General features: G+C 44.1%; 1 long non-coding RNA gene across 2 annotated transcripts; it reads left to right on the forward strand.

Moving 5' to 3' along the window:
* Positions 1-11,429: 11,429 nt before the first annotated feature.
* Positions 11,430-21,736, forward strand: LOC145538701 (uncharacterized). Of its 2 annotated transcripts, XR_014077191.1 has the most exons (7): positions 11,430-11,482; positions 11,855-11,895; positions 12,343-12,578; positions 14,385-14,536; positions 19,147-19,454; positions 20,015-20,244; positions 20,356-21,171. It is a non-coding gene; the product is annotated as an uncharacterized LOC145538701 (long non-coding RNA). The 2 variants fall into 2 exon arrangements; XR_014077193.1 differs by lacking the exons at positions 11,430-11,482; positions 11,855-11,895 and having other exon boundaries at positions 12,402-12,578; positions 20,826-21,736.
* Positions 21,737-21,960: the final 224 nt, after the last annotated feature.

Below are 21,960 nucleotides of genomic sequence, written 5' to 3' on the forward strand. Positions count from 1 at the left end.
GACTGAGAAAAAATCTGGCTTCTGTTGACTTCCATGGAGGTGAGCTAAGCAAGCAGCTGTCACCAGGAAGTGGGGGCCACTAAGATAATACACAGTAGTGAGTTGCCCCAGTAAGGAACCAGGATATTTTTTCTTTCTTTTTGAAGTATAGTTAATTTAAAATGCTTGTTCTGGTATACAGCAAATTGATTCAGTTATACATATATATGCTTATCCTTTTTCATATTCTTTTCCATTTTGGTTTATTACAGGAGATTGAATGTAGTTCCCTGTGCTATACAGTATGACATTGTTTATCCATGTTATATGTAGTACTGTGTATCTGATAATCCCAAACTTATAATTTATCCCTCCCCCTCCCCCATTGCCCTTTGGTAGCTATAAGTTTGTTTTCTCTGTCTTGAGTCTGTTTCTGTCTCATAAATAAGTTCTTTTGTGTCATATTTTAGATTCCACATATAAATGATAGCATGTGGTATTTGTCTTTCTCTGTCTGACTTATTAATTTAGTATGATGATCTCTAGTTAATCTAGATAACCTCTAGTTGCAATCTCTAGCTGCAAATGGTATTATTTCATTCTTTTTATGGCTGAATAGTATTCCATTGTGTATTCATACCACATCTTCTTTATCCATTCATCTATCGATGGACAAATAAGTTTTTTCCATACCTTGACCATTGTAAATAGTGCTGCAATGAACACTGGGGAGCATGTATCTTTTTTACTTAGATTTCTCTGGATGTATGCCCAAGATTGAGACTGTAGGATCATACTGTAGTTCTATTTTTAGTTTTTAAAGGACCCTCCATGCTGTTCTCCATAGTGGCTGCACCAAATTACCTTCCAGCAACAGTATAGGAGGGTTCCCTTTTCTCCACATGCTCTCAGGCATTCATTAGGAAATCAGGATATTAAAGGAAGAGGGAGATTTGGATGTTAGTCACTCAAGAGATGGCACATGTCCTCCACAGCTGCCTCCCTGAAGTTCTCCAACACAGTTCAAATATATGGCTGCATATGTGCAACTGGAAGCAAGAGAGGAACCACAACCTTCATCTTGTTTACTAATGCTTCTAGCTTAAGCAGAAAGAAGTTGAGTCCAGGGGGGTCTCTCACACAAATGGATGGATTACTCTCAACTTCATTTTTCATAATGTTCTCACAAGAGACAGAGCCATGAAGAAGTTATTCAAGAAACTGGAAGTATATGCTGGGGTCTGCTTTTTGGGTCTATCTGACACTCAGTATATTGTCACCACCACATCCTGAAAGATGCTAGCAGAGAGGATGTTTAGGATAATATTCAGGACAAGAGGACCATTCCGGGCCTGTGGACACATAGGGAGCTTCCCAATGTTGTATGGATGGACACCACTGGCCATGCTGGCTCAAGAGGGCAGAGAATTTAGCTCTCCTCTGATTGACATTTAAAAGCAGAGACATTACTTTGCCAACAAAAGTCCATCTAGTCAAGGCTATGGTTTTTCCAGTGGTCATGTATGGATGTGAGAGTTGGATGGTGAAGAAAGCTGAGAGCCGCAGAATTGATACTTTTGAACTGTGGTGTTGGAGAAGACTCTTGAGAGTCCCTTGGACTGCAAGGAGATCCAATCAATCCATCCTAAAGGAGATCAGTCCTGGGTGTTCTTTGGAAGGACTGATGTTGAAGCTGAAACTCCAATACTTTAGCCACCTCATGTGAAGAGTTGACTCATTGGAAAAGACCCTAATGCTAGGTAGGATTGGGGGCAGGAGGAGAAGGGGATGACAGAGGATGAGATGGCTGGATGGCATCACCGACTCGATGGACATGGGTTTGGGTAGACTCCGGGAGTTGGTGATGGACAGAGAGGCCTGGCGTGCTACAATTCATGGGGTTGCAAAGAGTCGGACACGACTGAGCAACTGAACTGAACTGAACTGATTGATGTCATCAGGCTGCAAAGATCCTCATATCTACTTAACATTGGACTCCTCCGTTTCCACCACTGCTCTTTGCTCCACCGCCTCTCTCACTAACCAAATAAAAAAGTTAAACTGTTAGGCAATCAGTCGTGTCTGACTCTTTGTGACCCATGGACTATAGCCCACCAGACTCTTCTGTCCATGGAATTTTCCAGGCAAGAATACTGGAGTGAGTAGCCATTCCCTTCTCCAGGTGATGTTCCCAACGCAGGGATCGACCCTGGGTCTCCTGCACCGCAGGCAGATTCTTCACCATCTGAGCCACCAGGGAAGCTATCAGTGTAATTGAAAGGACTCTAAAAAAGAAAGTTTAACATGTGCTCAGTCCTCAAGTGTTTAAAACTAAATTTGGTACAGAAATGCAAAGGACTTAGAATAGCCAAAAGAAGTTTGAAAAGTATCTCAAATATATCAAACTGTACTTTTAAATATGCATAGCTCATCTTATTTCAATTATATTTCAATAAAATGTTTGTTTGTGTTTTTTAATGAGGAAAATCACCGTGTGGATATCATGAACATTCTGTACATAGGCCTGTGCAAAGGCTCAGCCATGAGCTCATTTATGACTGTGTCCCTCTGAACCTCACCCACCCAAGAGGGAAGCATTGTCCTGTATTTTGTGGTTATCATTCCCTTGATGTTTTTAAAAATACACTTACTATATATGTAGCTTACTTCTGTCCATGTTTGACCTTTGTATAAACAAAGTCATAGTCAATATATTATTCTGTGACTTGCTTTTCTTGTTCTACAGTTTGTTAGTAATATTCATGCATGTTGATATATATAGTAGTAGTCTTTTCATTTCACTGCTATATAATATCCCAAAATGATTTTATTCATTCTATTCTTAATAGTCATTTGGGTTGTTTCCAGTGTTTTACTATTTCAAAAGACATTATTGTGAGTATGTGCACAGTGAATTTTCCTGGGCACATACTTAATCATAGACTTCCCCAGACATAGCATAGCATATATACATCTTCCCCTTTATTAAATAATATGAAATGATTTGCAGGTACTTGTATCAATTCACCCTCTCACCAGCAGCATATGAAAGAGGTTGCTTTACACCCTCAACAACACTTAATACATTCAGACTTTCTTCAGCTCAGTTCAGTCTCTCAGTTGTGTCTGACTCTTTGCGACCCCATGAACTGCAGCACTCCAGGCCTCCCTGTCCATCATCAACTCCCGGAGTCTACCCAAACTCATGTCCATCGAGTCGGTTATGCCATCCAACCATCTCATCCTCCATCGTCCCTTCTCCTCCTGCCCTCAATCTTTCCCAGAATCAGGGTCTTTTCAAATGAGTCAAATCTTTGCATCAGGTGGCCAAAGTATTGGAGTTTCAGCTTCAACATCAGTCCTTCCAATGAACACCCAGGACTGATCTGCTTTAGGATGGACTGGTTGGATCTCCTTGCAGTCCAAGGGACTCTCAAGAGTCTTCTCCAACACCACAGCTCAAAAGCATCAATTCTGTGGCGCTCAGCTTTCTTCACCGTCCAACTCTCACATCCATACATGACCACTGGAAAAACCATAGCCTTAACTAGACGGACTTTAGTTCTTCTTCACTTTCTGCCATAAGGGTGGTGTCATCTGCATATCTGAGGTTATTGATAATTCTCCCAGCAATCTTGATTCCAGCTTGTGCTTCATCCAGCCCAGCGTTTCTCATGATGTACTCTGCATATAAGTTAAGTAAGTAGGGTGACAATATACAGCCTTGACATACTCCTTTTCCTATTTGGAACCAGTCTGTTGTTCCATGTCCAGTTCTAACTATTGCTTCCTGACCTGCATACAGGTTTCTCAAGAGGCAGGTCAGGTGGTCTGGTATTCACATCAGACTTTCTAAATGTTACCAATCTGGGGTGTATAAAATGGCATCACAAGCTGGTCTTTAATTTGCATTTCCTAAGAGTGCTTCTTTGCCTGTCCGTCCTCCCTGCCAGATGTTCAGATCCTAAAAGACAAGATGCACACATAATTGGTGGCTTCAGCATGTATCAGGGTGTGTCTAGCATGCAGGACCACCTAACATTAGTGGAATGAATACATGATGGTAATTTGTGGGCTTCCTGATCCTCAGGGTTCAGAGGGAAACAAAATAGGATGTCAGAATGTGGAAGAGAGCAGGGTAGCAAATGGTTTGTTGATCCCATCTCTTGTCAAATTAGATCTCACAGATCCTGGTGGGAGAGAGTACAAGGGAACAGAAACCCAGAGCTGGGAGGAAGGAGTCCTGCCTCATTTTGCTTTCCTTGTCACTAAATCCTCTGTCACGTGCACTGGACCTCAGGTTAGACCATTAAGTGGGGTTAAAAATGGAGGAGGAATTGATGCTATTTTGTTGCCTCTCTCTGCTTCAGAGTGACTGGCACCAGGACCAAGAATTGGGATTGGAGATTCCTCTGCCACCTCAACCAACCACATCTCAGGGTAATTTATTTGATGTCTACTTCCATTTCTCAGACAGAGACCAAAGGTGGGCCCCTCTAGAGAGCGAGTAGTGAGCAGGGCAAATGCTGAGTATTATTAACAAATCCATTGAGAGCTTGAAATCAGCCATCAGTGATGCTGGTGCTGGTGCCAGGCAAAGCCCTTGCAGGCAGTCCCACTGGGCTGCTGTTGTTGCAATGGGCTACAATACTAGACTCCCACCACCTGCCTGATTCCCCTTCAGCCTCCCCAGCCAATGGCAGTGCACTTCTAGCAGTTGCTTCTTTGCAGGAATCTGCACCAAAATTAAACCCATCAAACTGTCAACCCCATTGCTGGGGCTGCTCCCATGTCAGCCCATGTCATGACAACCGATGATAGAAGTGCCGCTATTCAGGCTTCATGGGGAGCATCTCTTTTCTTTTTAAAATCTCTTTAAAAAGAAGCTGAGCAAGGTGCCTGCTGCGCAGGGCAGTGAGAGATGTGAAGGCATGCAGGCAGGCTCTATATCTGCTGGGGGTGGCACTTCCTCTAGAATTTAGGAAGCCAGTCAGGCAGGGGACTGGGTTCTGAAAAGAACAGCCTTGGGAGGGAGGGAAGGAAAGGGAAGGGACCAACAGGAGTCTTGTCTTCTTCTCCCTGAGGTCTTCCTCTTCTTAAACACCACCCAGCACACTTCTTTGCAAACTCAGAATGATGGCTCTGCGTAAAATTCAGCCTCGCATTGCCAGGATTGTAGGGGAGTGCCCACCAACTGGAGGGTCTTTGTCCCAAGGCCACTTTAAAGCTTCTGGAAAAATTGAAGATTCTCTCCTCCACCCTTTTCAAGTGCACTGGCATTTACAGTGTGGAGAGAGGGGGTGGAGTACAGCTGAGAGCTTCTTACCCCAACACAGACTCCCCTTTGACAGACCTGTGATTCAGAATTGCTCAGGAACAGAGAAACTGGAGAAATAAACAGCATTAGCTGAGTCCCTGCTGCGTCCCTGTCTTTTAGGAGCATGCATGCACGTGTGCGCACGTGCGTGCGCTCACATGCACACACACACACACACAATATCTGTATACTTATGATGACTAAATGGCCCAAGACACAGATTAAGCATGTTCACTTTGAGCATCTGAGCACAGAAGAGGAAGGAATTTTAGCATCCATCTCCCTCGCAATTTAGGAATGAGAAAACTGAAGCCCAGAAAATTGACTTTCCCAAAATTACAAAGCCTGATAGTGACAAATAAGGAAAGAGATCCCTGAATCCTTTGCTCTTGTCTTTGGGGGCTGAGTTTGACCAAACAAGAGAAGCTAATCAGGAATGCTTTCTCTAGAGAAACATGGAGAACACTGAAGCATTGCAGAGAATCACTTCCAAGGGAAAAAGGTTTATCTGAAATGCTTCTGGAAATGAGAAAAGATCAGAGAAAACTTTGAGAACAGACTTTTTTAGAATGTAAACACTGCAGCTTTACTTTATTGAAACCAGGGTTAGAGTGAATGTTGAGGGAATCTTTGCAACATGGGCAATGCCAAGGATGGATGAGACTTCAGTCTTCAGTCATGCCAAGGACATCACAGAATGTCCTATGCAGCTTGCTGCTGGGTGGTCAATCTTCTGGGAAGAGATCCTGTCTTGGGAAAGCAGGTATTTGTCAACAGCCAGGTTCTGATCCTGCTCCAGAGCTTTCTACAGACATAAGACGAGACTGCAGAATAGCAATGTGATATGAACGATAATAAAAATACTAGCTTTCACTTATTGGGCACATATTGTATGCCAGGCACTCTTCCTAGAACCTCATGTTAATGGTTGGATTCAGTCTTAACAGAAATGCTGAGTAAATGCTAGTCCTCTCCTCTTCTTTGCATTTACAGATAAGCAACCTGAGAAAGTCAAACAGCCACTAAGTGTCAGAGCCAATTTAAATGACTGTCCCAGATCATACTTTCAACCCTGTTGGTGTCCTAGATGGGGATCTGGAGACATGTACTCTAGATCTGCCTCTGTTACGGGCAAGTCAACTCCCTTCACTGTCCTCCAGGAGGTGAATATTCTGGGTCTGGCTCCACCATAGATATGTGACTCTGAGCAAGTATGCAACGGGGGTTATCTCAGCAGGCCTGGGCTGCCCAAATCCTGCACACTGTAAAGGTCTTCAGCCCTGAGAGTGCTGAGAAATAATCTCTGAGTCATGGGAAATTCTTGCTTGATTAGAGTGTCTCCGTATACCTAGGGTCTTGGGCCACACCGAAGAGTTTATGTTAACAATGTGACTTATAATGGGGGTCTTTGTCACTTTTTTGTCAGTTTGACTTGAGAAGCAGGCTGGAGACAGAATAACTAGAGTCAGTCATGTGGGCATTGCCTGCTTTGGGGACTAATTCCCCAGAAGAAGCCCTGGATATCCAGGCTCAGGTGAGCATCTCTGGTTAGCAAAATTTTGTACATGTTGTCACACTCTTGTAACCAGGCAAATTAAACCCTGTCCATTGACCACACAAGGACACAGCAGCTAAAAGCTCACAGGAGTCCTGGCTTTTCCTGGACTCCACTCTGAGTCTTTTTTTTTTTCTTTTGCTCATTTAACTTGTATGCTTTCACTGTAATAAACTGTGACTGTGAGTATAACAGCTTTTCCATTTTTTCCGAGTTCTGTGAGTCCTAGTGAATTATGGAGCTAGAGGGTGAACTTAGTGACCTCTAACATGCCAGCTAACTTATCCCTCTGGCTCTTTGCATCTTCATATGTTACATGAGGGAGCTGACCTGCAGCCCTCCGTGACTTCCAAGGGTTCTCCAACTCTGTCTTAAATCCTACTTTGCAATTGTCTCTTTTTTCCTAGTCCCATATGTCCTATTTGCAGCTCCATCTGCACTAGGGGTTCCTCTCCTGCTGGTCCTTGCTATTCCTCTCAAAGAAAAAAACCTTTGCTAGTAGAGAAAGTGGTATTGTCATGTCTTCAAAAATATGTTGCAAAGCCCCTCAGTATCCATTCACCCCCTCTTTCCATGGTAATGGAACCTATTTTACCCGGGTACCTGCAATAAGGTAAATTTCCCAGCTGGTATGGACTGAATGTTTGAGTCCTCCCAAAATTTATATGTTGAAATATCACCCCTCCATGTGATGAAATTAGGAGGTACAATCTTTGGGAAGTAATTAGGATTGGATGAGGCCATGACTCCAGTATTCTTGCCTGGAGAATCTCATGGACAGAGGAGCCTGGCGGGCTACAATCCACAGGGTCGCAAAGAGTTGGACATGACTGAGTGACTAAATAACATAATAATGAGGGTGAAGACCTCATGAACGGAATTAGTGCCCTTGTAAGGGTTATAAGAGAGTTTCATGCTCCTTTCTGCTCTCCTTTGTGTAAGGGCACAACAAGAAGTTGGCCACCTGGAAAAGAGTTCTTACCAGAATCTGACTATGCAGGTACCCTGCCTCAGACTTCCAGCCTCCAGAACTATGAGAAATAAATTTCTGTTGTTTATAAGCCATCAGTCTATGGTGTTTTGTTATAGCAGCTTGATCTAAGATACCAGCCTTCCTGGCAGGTAGATATGGCCACATGACTAAGTGCTGAGCTCGAGTGTAAGAATAAAAGTGTAATTTATGACTCTTAGGAAATACCTTAAAAGCAGAGGGCATGCCATTTTCATCCCTCCTTCCTGCCTGTGCCTGGAATGCAGGCATAAATGGTGATGGTAGAGTCTGAAAGGCCTCTTTTGTCCATCAGGAGGAAGCCACATTCTAAGGATAGCAGAACAAGAAAATGAAAAAAGTCTGGCTCCCTGGGGATTCCATGAAGCCACCTCTCAGCCATGAACTGTCTCCTCTAGAACTCCTTTTCATGAGAGAAAAATAGCATCCATCTTGTTTGAGCCATTATTATTTTGTATTTTCTGCCACATGGAACTGAACCTTTCCTAACCAACACAGACTGCATCTCCTATCTAATGAGAGGTTTAGCAGGACTCCCCATCTGAGCCCATCAAGTGCCTGTGCAGGAAAGCCATGATGAGTCATTTAAAAGCACTCCATTCAGAATATGATCTTCTCCAATTTCCTACAAATCAAATTACTAACAGACCAATTGGATTTTTCAAGTCCCTCAAAATGTTCTTTTTAGATGTTCTTGGTATTAAATAGTAACAGAATTTAAATGGCATCAACAAAACACATAGACGTGACTCTGATGATAAGTTACATAAATCCAGGAGGCAAAGAACCTCAGCAGTGCACACAGAGGCAGCAGAGATGGAAAACAACAAGCAGGAACCCGTAGGTTTGCCTCTAGCCTCCACCATCTTGTCCCGGGTGATCATCTATTCAGATTCTGGGGCACCTTCCCTGTTCCTAGGGAGAGGGAAATCTAAACAGTTGAAGGTAGTAAAGGAGTAAGAACTGTGATATTCTCATTTCCTGAACCCTGTGGTCTCTAGACCCTCAGCTCCTTGAAAACAGAAGCTGAAGTTGCATCTTATTCACGGTCAAATACCTCATGCTGAGCACAGTGCCAGGCACAGAACAAGATCAGTGACAAGGAGCCAGGCTTTGAGACCCAGCTCTGCCAGCTTCATAACCCCTAAGTTCTTATAAACATTCTCCTTTTTGTAACCATGTATTGAGCCCTTACCATGTGCCAAGCACTGTGCCAGACACTTTATCATCAACTTCACTAAGCTTCTCAACAACCTTATAAAGTAGGTATTGTTCTCCCCATGTTACAAATGAAGCACATGAGCCACCAAAAAAGTTAAATATCTTGCCCAAAGTTATTCAGCTCCAAAGAGCAGAGTAAAGATTCAAACTCAGAAGTCTGACTCAAGAATCCAAGCACTTCACTCTACTCCACTGTAAGAGGAAACCATGATTACAGATGATGGTGATGATGTTATTAATATTATTGTTATTATTACTATTGATTTGAAAGAAGGGAGGGAGATAACACTGGTGGGAAGCCTGTGTTTGTGCCTGGATCAGGACTATGCTTGATCATTTTATCTATTTTGTTTCATCTACACAGAGACTTAGGCCCAATGCACAAATGCAGCAACTGAGACTCAGCAAGCCCAGATAAATCCCCCAAGACATCACCACCATAATAGTAGCATCTGGACTTCACTTCCAGTTTCCCTGACCTCCAGGCCCACATCACTTTCATTTCTCAGTGCCACCTCCCTGCCCATGACAGGTGGAATGGCCCCTGACCATCATCAACTCTTCCTGGAGAGCTAACATTTTCAATTCCAGCATTTCAATTCCATCCTCATTGATGAGGAAAGCTTTAATTTAAAAGTATTAATAATTATAATACTAATAAAAATCATTTACACCCCAACCCATCCCCAAAACATATATCTAAGGCAATGTGAAAGGCTGCACAAAAGGTTAATAAAGTAATTATTGTTCATGGAGACGGAAGATATGGCTAATTAGTCTTAACAAAATCAACTGATTCTTTGGCACAGAGATGGTCAAGGGTATGAGTTGGTGTTCAGACTCAAGAGACAGAGACTTTGACCTCATACCACATTCACTCAGCTGCTGGAAGGAAACTGAACCAGGAATGCAGCAGGTACAACCCTTCCAGCTCATCAGGAGGCCCAGTTGCCATCCAAGGGCAGAGGCTCCTTTGTCCCCTCACCCACACGGAACATGCCTGGCCACCAAGAGTGGGAGTCCGGTGTGTGGGATCATCTTGTCACAGCAGCACAGAGCACCTTGGCTTCCCATTGACATTTTACACGACCCTTATCCTGCAGGCTCAGCGCATGCTTGCCAACTCACAGGGCTCCCCCTGCCCAGAGAAAGTCTCCCAGATCAGAGACACAGCAGTCCTTATTCATCTTGTCTCTGTAGTTTCCACCCAACAACACTATGAGGAAGACCATCTCAGAGGCCACCCAGGACTGATGCCAACTCTGGACCCTCAGGTATCAAACTCAAAGATGAAAAATTCAGAGTTATATTGTATGAGCTCTACAGCAGTGAGAACTGAGCTGAAAGTAATGGCAAGGCCCAATTCATGTTGGCTTAAACACACAGAGGTTTATTTTTCACAAAGCAGGGATGTGGTCCCTGGATGCAGTCCATGGAGTCAGTCCAGGGATGTGGTCCTGAGCTGGTACAGCGGCTGAAGAGTGAATCCCAAGGGTGTCAATTTCCATCCACGCTGTTGCCTATGGTTACCATAACAGGAAGCAAAGGCTCTCCCCCACAATCCCAGAAGACACCCTCTCACACCTCACTGGCCCTCACTCATGACATCACAGCCACCAGGGGATAGCTGCAAGGGAATCAGGGAAAGTGAGTGTTTGTAGCTGGGCACAGAGCTACTCCAAACAAAATGGGGTTCTGTTAGTAAGGAAGAAGGGAAGATTGGATAGTGGGTAATTAGGCAGATAATCAACAATTTCTCTCACATATGGCAACCTTGAAAAGAGTTCTCAAATCCACCAGGCACCATATGATTTTAGGCAGCCTGCTCTGCACACATGGGCCTCTTCCGGGAAGGAAACTCTCCCTCCCTCCTGCCCAGGCCTCCTCCTTTTGCTCCCATGAGACTGCACTGAAAACAACACAGGTCTCCTCCTTCACACACCCCTCATTCCCTGAGCTCGCTGTCAGCCTTTAGGGAAACCACCAAGGAATTTATATTCCAGGCCTCATTTTTAGAGCTTCAGTAAGGGCCTGATTTTACAACTGGAATTTAGAAAGAATGTTCAAGATCATAGCATTTCTCTGGCTGAGTTGGGGCCACCATTCCCTCAGGCAGGTCCCTGGGTTTGCTTCATTTTATTTTGCCCCAAAATGCTGGTCTTGAAGTCATGTTCCAAAGACAAAATGGCTAGCATGACCTAGATATTTCTTCAGGTATCTGGGTGCCATAAATGGAGTCTATATTAACCTGGTCTAGTGAAAGCCAGGTAGTGAGCTCCCTGATATGGGAAACAGCCAACAGGCTGGCCCACCACTTCTTAAAGGCAGCAGAATGTGCATGTATCAGAAAAAGTTTGGACATTCCATCTGGCTCCAGAAGTCAATGCTTCAGCTCTTTGTGGTTTGCTTTAGTTTCCCTCTTAAAACAACATCGGGCAAAAATTGTGGGGCTCCCAACATAGGGAGAGATGAGTCACAGAGTTTAAAAATTGAGTTAAAGAAAGTTTGGTGGTAAATTTCTCTTGTGGTTGACTGGGATGAAATTCTAGATAGTTCTCCTGGGCATCAATTTAGAAGTTTTCTTTAAAATCTTGTGAGAAGAGATGCCTCACGGAAATTTTATAAGGGTTGTTGGTATCCAGCGAATGTCTCTCAAGGATTTTCCAAACCAGCTCAGATTTCAGAAAGGATGGACCGAAAGGATAGGAAATTTTGTAACTACTGTTAACTACAAAACTAACAATATTAAACAATATTAAACTATCTCCTTCAGGTGGGGGAATCTGAGAATGGAAAGAGAAGGCATTATTGAAGGTAAAAGAGGATAGCCTTAGCATAAAGTTTTAAAAATCTTAATACTAAGGTTTTAGAACCTACAAGTCCTATGAGCAAGGTGCACAAGTCTCTATTGTGCTCTAAATCAAATCAAACCTGCTTCTATACAAGTGAGTCCTAAGTTAATAAGGAATATTTGGAGAAGATAGATAAATGTAATTTTTTTTGTCATTGGAAGAAGAATATTTAGAAACCAATGACCCATATGTGGTAGACTGATTACAAAAACAGGGTTCAATTATTCACCACTTTCTGTAGCCACACCCTTTAACTTGTGACCTTAAGCTCCATCTGTCAAGATAGAGTCTATTTCTCCAGGCTGGATCTGGGCCAGAACTTCTGACCAGTAGAATGTGGCAGGAGTGACAATGTGTCAATTCTAATTCTAGGACTCAAGAGAACTTGCTCATTTCTGATGTTTTTCAGAACCTTACTGCTGCCATGAAAACAAGGCCAGGCTAACCTTCTAGAGGATAAGAGAGCTCGTAGACAAGAATTCACTTATCCCAGCAAAGCCAGCTTAGATCAGCCTACAGCCAGCCAGCCTCCAATCAAGTGAGAAAGACCAGCCAAGATCAGCCAAGTTGCCTGCCTGACCCGTAGCTAACCTCAGAGACATGAAGGAGTCTGTCAAGTAGCTGAAGAACCAATTGTTGTTGTTGGTTAGTCTCTAAGTCACGTCTGACTCTTTTGCAACTTCATAGACTGTAGCCCACCAGGCCCCTTCTATCCATAGCATTTCCCAGGCAAGAATACTGGAGTGAGTTGCCATTTCCTTCTCCAGGGGATCTTCTTGACCCAGGGATAGAACTTGTGTCTCCTGCATTGGCAAATGGATTCTTTACCTCTGAGCCATCAAGGATGCCCTTGTGAGGAATAATAAATGTTAATTATTTTAATCCAAAGTTGGCAAACTTTGTCCATAAAGGACCAGATAGTAAATATTCTAGGTTTGACAGGCTTTATATACAGTCTCTGTTGCATAATCTTTTTGTGTATTTTAAACACTTTAAAGGTAAAATATTTAAAATGATTCCTAGTTTGTGAGCCCTATGAAAACATCCCACAGGCTGTATTTGGTCCATGGGACAGTTTTCCAACCCTTGTTTTAAGCCACTGAGTTTTGGGATGTGTTGTTACACAGTAACAGATAACATGCCATGTGGGTTTTGTGTGCTTTTATTACTTATTCCCTTGCAGGTAGAAACTAAACCACTCTGAGATGAAGAGATTGGTTGATATCGGAAACAAAAGGGCTATTGATCAACTTGGAATCTTAAAGCTGATATTCTCAGTTTCTTTAATGAAACAATAGCCTGAAAGTTGGTCTTTAAGATGAGGAAGATTTCTAAATTTCAGGGACTAATGGCTAAGATTATGTGGTTGCAGAGGAGGGTGCCAGATCAGATCCAAAAAGTTAGATAAGACCAACCTTGCCTCAGTGGGATCCATTGCTGGAATGGAACAGAGAGGCCATTCTGCAGCCGAGACCAGCCAGGAGCCAGGGACAGAGTGAGTGTGCCCCTTCCCCTACAACCATGAAGTCAGGTACCCTGGTCACCTATACCTGCAGATAGCATTCTATGGAGAAGGGTAAAGGAAGGGAGGAAGAGGGTAAGAAAGGGAGGGAGGGAAGGAAGGAAGGGAAAAAAAGGAAAGAAAGGAAAATGGAAAAGGAAGATTAAGCATTTATTTAGTCATGCTTACAGAAAATGAATAGGCCATTTTAAGCCATGTGACTGGACAGAGATTATCGGATTGGACTAAATTTAGTTTTTCCTTATGACTCAGTGGGTTGGAAACTTAAATAATGATAGTCACTTGTAGGAAACACTACATGCCGAATTATGCCCCTGCAAACTTAGGGGGCTTCCCTGGTGACTCAGATGGTAAAGAGTCTGCCTGCAGTGCAGGAGACCCAGGTTCACTTCCTGGGTCAGGAAGATTCCCCTGGAGAAGGGAATGGCAACCCACTCCAGTATTCTTGCCTAGAGAATTCCATGAGAGGAGCCTAGTGGGCTATATAGTCTATGGGGTCACAAAGAGTCAGAAATGACTGAGTGACTAACACTTTCACTTCCAAGCATAGATGGAAATCCTAACCCCCAGCACCTGTGAATGGGACCTTATTTGAAGACAGGGTCTTTGCAGATGTAATCAAATTAATGTAAGGTCATTAGGATGAGCCCTAATCCAATATGGCTGTGTTCTTATGAGAAGAGGACATAGACACGCAGGAGAAGATGATCATGTGATGGAGGGGCTGAGATTGAAATTCAGTTCAGTTCAGTTCAGTCGCTCAGTCCTGTCTGACTCTTTGTGACCCCATGAGCTGCAGCACGCCAGGCCTGCTTGTCCATCACCAACTCCCAGAGTCCACCCAAACCCACGTCAATCGAGTCGATGATGCCATCCAACCATTTCATCCTCTGTCATCCCCTTCTCCCCCTGCCCTCAATCTTTCCCAGCATCAGCTGCAAACCATGGAACATATGGGATTGCTAGCAATTCAGAAGCTAAGAGAAAAGCATGGAGCCTGTGAGGAAAGCCCTGGGTGCCAAGCTTGGCCCTGCTGACCCCCGGATTTCAACTTCCAGCCTCCAGAATTCTGAGGGAATAAGTAAGTCTCTCTTGTTTAAATCACCCAGTTTATGGTATTTTGTTACAACTGCCACAGGAAACCATTTAATACGGAATCCATTTCTTTTTCAAAGAAAATAGTCACATCTCCTAATTAATACTAATAATGATTTCAACACTATTTTTCTTAATCTCACTTCTGAAATTCAAAGTAGTCTTCGAGGGTCTCTCAAACTCGGGCAGAGATGGAAGCATTATTCTACACCACAGAGTGGATAAGATGAACATGGAGACCTAGGGCGATGGCATATTCTCTGAAGACTTCTGTTTGGGTTTGGGTTTTGAAAGGGAAGGGCTGGGTTTTTGAAAGTTTTTTCTAAGAATACTTTTTCAGGGTCCTAACCCACTCCAATATTCTTGCCTGGAGGATCCCGGGGACGGTGGAGCCTGGTGGGCTGCCGTCTACGGGGTCGCACAGAGTCGGACACGACTGAAGCGACTTAGCAGCAGCAACTGGTGTGCAATTAAGTTCATCTAGACAGCCAAAACTCCTGAACCCCGTCCTCAGAGATCTTGACTCACTTTGTTTAGAGAAGGAAATCCAAGAATCTACATATTTAGCAAGCACCTTCTAGTGGTTCTCGAGAAGCAGATAGAAAAACCCTCCCCAGAAGCAGCCAGGCAGGACCCCAGCTTTCAAAGGTGACAAGGAGGTCCCACGCTTCTCCTGTCCACTTGGGAACCTGTCCCACTGTGAGGACTGGCTCTTGGGCATAAAGATGCTCCTCACCTGTGGAGTCTCTTGGGGAGGAAGAGAAGCAGGGCTGAAGCAGCCTCATCCCTGGTCCTCTCTCCTTTTCCAAATTAGGACCCAGGACTAGACTCTGGGAGAAAGGCGCCCCCTGGTGGTCATGCTTAGTTTTCCAGGTACTCATGTCAGGAGCTAATCATCCCCACATAGACAGATGACACTCTATCAATAACATAGAGCAATGGAGCAACTTATTGTGATCTTGACTCATGTGGTAATAAATATGAAATAGGAACACAGAGACGGAACTTCCACAGGAAATGGTAATTGCATTTTATGGGTCTTAAATTTCATACCAGAAGAGAAAATCACTAATGGGCTCTGAAGAGCTAAAGCCAGGGTCTTATTTTTTTTTTCAAAGCTCTTGCAGAAGAAAGCAAGACAAAAGTGTAGAACGCAGGGTAGAGTTAGGATGAGGTCAGTGGGACTCAAGACATTTGGAAAGAAAACCTCTGTGTAGTTTTAAGAGGAAAATTTTTTGAGCAATATATATCAAAAGAAATTAAGATTTTTAAACGCATTTAATTTTTCAAAGCAGCAAATACCTATTACAAATGAATTGTATTTTCTCCTCCCTATCCCATTTTTCGGGTTAAATTACAAAGTAGAAAAATAATGAATCCCATAGTTCATTCCTTGGGCCCAACCAATTTCTATTGTTTGCAAGCATCTATGTAATCATGATAAGATAATTTCATAATCTGACTGAACACCTACTATATGTCAGGCTATTCATATGTGTTATCTCTGATCATCTGAAAACTTCTACAAGTTAGATACTACTAATCATATTTTTCAGATGAGTAACTGATGTTCAAAATAGTTACATAAACTCACAGTATATAGTGAAAGAGGTAGAATTAGATTGAGTCTAAAACTCAAGGACTTCTTGAGTTCTTACTCACTTCTCTGAAGAACTTGACATGTCTTGAAACTTCATTTTCCACACACAAAAAAGTAATTATGGGAATGGGGATTAATGTTAAATGGGTGTGAGTTATCTCACAGGGGTAGCAAAATGTTCTAAAACTGGGTTGTGGTGATAGTTGTACAAATCAGTAAACTTAATAAAAATTATTAACTTGCACACTTAAAATTGGTAAAGTTTATGATATGTAATCTATATCTCAATAAAGCAAATATACTGTGAAAGAAGAAATAATATATTGAAACCAAAGGTAGAATGATAATGATGATAAGATGAGTGTTTGTTAGTCACTCAGTCATGCCCGACTCTTTGCAACCCCACAGACTGTAGCCCACCAGGCTCCTCTGTCCTGGGATTCTCCAGGCAAGAGTACTGAGTGGCTTGCCATTCCCTTCTCCATTCCCTTCTCTCTTAGAATAAGATATAAGAGTCTAAAGGAGGGACTTCTTTGGTGGTCCAGTGGTAAGAATCTGCCTTGCAATGCAAGGGACATCAGTTCGGTCTCTGGTGTCCCTTGGAAAAACCCACATGCCGCGGAGCAAAAAACCTTGTACACCGCAACTGCTAAGCCTGTGTGCTTGAGCTCTCAAGCCGCAACTACTGAGCCCATGTGCGGCAACTACTGAAGCCTGCGCACCCTAGAGCCTGTGCTTCACAGCAAGAGGAATCACCAGAGTGAATAGCCCACACAACACAACTAGAGAATAGCCCCCAGTCGCCGCCTAGAGGAAGCCAGCACACAGCAAAGAACCAGTGCAGCCAAAAAGGAAATAAGTAAAAAAGAGTTGAAGGGAGATACATTTGGATGAATTTGTTTTTCCATAAGCTTGGAAATAAGATTAAGGGTAGCCCTGATGGAGAGAGAATTGCCCTCAGCAGAGTGGGCCCAGGGCTTTATGGTAAAGATAGATGTACTTTCTTCAGGCTTCCTCTGTGACTGAATTTCTCTATTCAGTGATAACCACTTTTCCAGTAGTATCTATATGTGGCTCTTATTTTTGCCCTCCTAAGAAAACCAGTTGCAAAAATTTATTTATACTAATGTGTAAATGACTAACTTGTACATAAAGGATCTCCTTTCTGAAGGACATACAAGTAATTTTAAAACTCCAAATATGCAATCATCCTTTCTGTACTGAAGAACACAACTGAACATTTCACTTAGATGTCCAAGTTACTTCAAAATCAACAAACAAAACTCAAACCCATTATTATTGCTTCTCCAACTGCCCCACTTGTCTGGAGTCTCCCCATTCTAACTTTCCTAACTGTACTTGTTATCCATGTTTCCCTCTCTCCTAACATAGGTCTCAGCCACTTGTAATGTCCTCCATCTCCAAGTACTTCTGGGAAATTCCAGAGATTATATCTTATCAGTTCTTAGAGCATCTGAACCTGTCACATGACATCTGCCAATTTTTATCTTCTGCTGCTGCTCCAACCCCCTCCATCAGATACACAAGCAGTCCTCAACCATTGTGGCAACAGGGACCAGTTTCATGGAAGACAATTTTTACACTGACTGGGGGTAGAGGGATGGTTTGGGGATGATTCAAGCTCAGTAGGGTTTGCACTCCTATGAGGATCTATGCTGCTCCTGATCTGACAGGAGGTGGAGCTCAGGTGGGGATGCAAGTGAAGCGGAGTGGCTGGAAATAAAGATGGAGCTTCGCTCACTTGCCTGCCATTCACCTCCTGCTGTGTGGCCCAGTCCCTAATCAGTAGTGGTCCATGACCCAGGGATTGGGGATCCCAGAGATATACCTCATCTTTGCCATAAAAGCACCATTTTGTTATAGATCACCACTTCGACTGTGTCATTCCTTTGCCAGCTGGCACTCTGCTCTTGATGGATACTTCTGTGTCCTCTGGACAAGGCTGCCCACCCAGGCATCTCTGTTGGCACATGGGGGACTCAGAAGACCAGAGCTGTGTGCTGTTCTGTGTTGAAGGAGGCGAGTTCTCTTTTCCTCTCTCATGTGCTACCCTGTTAGGAAAGTCTCAAATCAGTCCTGCCTTCCTCCCCTCACCCTATAGAAGGAAATACAGAATCAAAGCCAAGGATTTTGTCTGAACAAGATTTTCTACTAGGAGGGACCACCAAATAACGTACTTGCATTTAATAAAAGGGAATATTACCAAAGCACTATTTTTCGTCTTGATGGACAAATCATCCAAGCTCCTTTGCTCTATGTCACCTAGAGCAAAATCACACTGGAGCCTGCTTTTATAGCTAACCTGTAGTGAACTGACCCATCTCAGCAAAATTACCAATTACCCCCAGCTTGGGGACCGGAGAGATTAACCCCACATTGCTGTAGATAACCTGGGCACAGGACAGAATACTGCAAAGCTCCTTACCACAATAAAGCAGCGAAGATATTCACAAATGTCAATTAACAGACAATTGTGTTTTAATTTGTTTAAATCTTCTTATTAGCCTGCTGGGAAGCTACCCTTCTTGTTGATCTGAATGGATTTGGAGGTTTTGTCTTCTGTTCCTTCTCCCCTGATTTTAATCCTGGGCAACCCTCTGAGTATTACTTTTTCAGATTATTCTCTATCAGCACTTCAAAACATCAACCTTGGGTTTGTTTTTTTTTTTCATCAGTCCAAAGAAGCAACATAAATCTGTTGATTTCATTGACATCTCCTGGGGTTCTAAAGAGTCTAAAAATATTGAATGTGAGCCCTACATGATCCTCCTACCAAGTATTATGATCTCTTAGAAGCATTTCTTTATTTTCACTGTCTCTTTGTACCTATTACCCAGTACACATGCACACTTTCACTCTGGGATTTCCAATTCCCCTTCTCTTCACTCTATTAATTGCTCCTTTCTGTGTAGACAGGGTTTGCAATGTATTTCCCTAAACAGCTTTCATGCTTTTGTTTCATTTACTATTTTCAGGAGGAAACCAGAGGAGGTCTTTGGAACTACCTACCATGTCTTAGGAAATGAAAAAGAAGTGCAACCCCGTGGTAGTGCTTTTCCACCCATCAGGATACCAGATGAAATAGCTAAATCTGCTTCCCTGCCCTGGCACTCACAAGCTGACAACCCGAGACGCTGAGGCAGGGCCCAAGCAGCACCAGACTACCACAGCCCCCAAGGAGAATTCCTCAAGCAGGAAGATGCACCTGGCAGTCTATGAGTCGTGAAGGAGGGCATCCTGAAACAGTCCTGTCCTTGGCAGAGGTGAAAGTCTAGCTAGAGAGGTAAAAACCCACAGAGGGGAAACAGTGAGGGAACAGGAAGTAGCTGCTACACTCCTGGAGGCTGATTCTTAGAGAATTGAAGGCAGGTGGGAGGAGGCGTCTGGAGGAAGTGAGACTTGGGCTGATCTTTGAATGAGCGGGATTAACAACAGGCAAGGGCAACAGGAAAGCATTTGGGGTAGTGGGTGAGCAATTAGAGAAATGATAGAAAGGAGGCTGGGGCCAGTGAGGCAAAAGCCAGCCCCTTCCAGGGTGGAAAACAAGGTTCAACAACTATGGGGTCTGCAGGGGCGCTGACATGTAAGAAACCACAGGGGTGGTGAGGTCTCCTTGGACCAGAAACACTGAGGAGCCATAATCCTAGAGGAACAGGAGCCCTGATCCTAGAGGAACAAGATGAGAGAGCCCGGACTCGGACCCAGAGAGGGCAACTCTGAAGGGGACCACCTGGCAGCACCTGTGGTCTTGAAGATGGAGGCAATCCCACCCCAAGAGATCCCACAGGAAGGGAGCCAGGGGAGGCCCAGCCTGACCAAGTGCCACCTGCTGCCACTCCCCAGTCTCATGCTGAGCACTGGCTAGGACCACAAGCTACCAGAGGACCTGTTGGTGGCTCTGAAGGTGAGCGGCAGACTCCTGGATGGCCGGGGGCAGAGAGCAAATCTGGAAGGGCGCAGACAGGAGTCAGCAAACGAATCGCCTGGAGGCAGCGCCAGCAAGTCCTACAGCAACTCAAGCTGGACCTGATGGGCGTTTAAGCTCAACATAGAGGATGCTGCTTTCTGAACAGGTAAGCTGCAATTGGCCCTCTAGTCCCCCAGGTCTCTGCTGAGATATTGCACGAGCCCCCCAGACCCCAAACACATTCTAACACATCAACCCTGTTTTATTTCCCTGGCAGCTCTTATCTGAAACAATGCTGTTCCCTTTGTTGATTTTTATCCTGTGCTCCCAGGAGAGTCAAGTTTCTCAAGAACCTCTCTTGTTCCTCACTGAGAACAATGCCCGAGTCCCCACTCGCTGAAACCTAGACAATGATCACTCTTGGACAGAACAAAACACACAAGCCCAAGATACAAATTGTGCTAAAAGCAAACTCATGTCTACGAAGGAGCTAGGGAGCAGAGCGGGAACTGGGAGGGAGAGTGGTAAAGACTTCTTTTCTGTTAAATGTCACAGGGTGACATGTTCTTCCTGGTCATATCAGGCGGCCAAAAAGTATGAGAGGTGGGGTTCTCTGCCACCTCCCATGAACTGTCTCTGCCCTTCCTTCATGGAGCTGGTAAGGTTCTCCAATCTGACAGCCGGGATGCTACCTACATGATGTCTCTCTCTCTCTCTCTCTCTCTCTCTCTCTCTCATTTACTAAAGCCCGGGAGGCAGCTCACAGAGCTCTGAGCTCCGAGGTTCTTTCCGGCTGCTGGGTCCCCAGCCATACATGGATTTCTGCTGCACCCATTTCCTGGGGGAGGAAGGTCTGTTCTGACATCAAACAGTCCGTCAGCATCCCTATTCCAGAAACTGCAGGCATGATGAGTGGGCCGCACAGAGGTAGTGGGAGACGATTAGCTCATCTCTAATTATATGGGATTTACGATTAGGCAGCAAGTTTATTTTGGAACACTGCAATAACAAGAGGCACAGTACTGGAGGACGAGGGGGCGGAGTTCTAGCTTGGCCTTTAGAATATAATGGCTTGTCATTGCCATGGAAACCAGCTCCCTGGGAGTTCGCAGGCACCTTGTTCTATAATTATAAGAGATCTGATAAGGGCTGGTGGGGGGTGGGGGGGATGGTGGTGTGTGTGTATTTTTTTCTTTATAAATCGTATTCCGTGGCTGAAAATAGAAGGACCTGGAGAACAAAGCCTGTTATTAACCACCATCTGCTAAGAGGGGCTGTACTTCAGCTGCCTGGAGAGGCTGTTCCTGCAAGCTCTGCAGATGTGCCCAGAATGCCAGGAGTTGATCTGGATGCACTGTGCCTGCAGAGGAGAGGGGTGTGTCCAGTCAAATCAGGTGGGAAAGGGATTTCAGGCTGAAATGACTCTGGTTGGGCTTGTTAGGATGGATGTACCCACTGTCTGAGGGTGAGCTGCCGCATTCCCCACCCCAGGAGAACCGGCAGGATCTCCTCCCTCCCTCATCCCACCTACCCCTCACTCCCAAACTTCACTGCCAGTGCAGTCACAGCCATCCCAGCCTTGGGACTTGGACTTAAGCACATTTCTTAAGCTTTCTGCACCTCTGTTCTTATGCAATTAAAAATTCAATTCTTAAGAGGATTAAACAAAATAATTATGATAAAGGGAATATGTTTGGCAAACTGTTAAGTTTGTCACACACAACTGGACTCTCGGGAGAACAGAGTCTTACTTTGAGAGAAAATTGCCCTTCATTTAAAAATCAGACCCCCTCTCTTCCAGTTGAATGATTTTATCAATAATTCCACAGTAGAGATGAATCTGTTCACAGAGCAGCAATGGAGATGCAGACATAGAGAACAG

The sequence above is a fragment of the Giraffa tippelskirchi genome, chromosome 1 (assembly GCF_054371585.1).
Source record: "Giraffa tippelskirchi isolate mGirTip1 chromosome 1, T2T-mGirTip1v1.2.pri, whole genome shotgun sequence".
Classification (NCBI taxonomy): domain Eukaryota; kingdom Metazoa; phylum Chordata; class Mammalia; order Artiodactyla; family Giraffidae; genus Giraffa; species Giraffa tippelskirchi.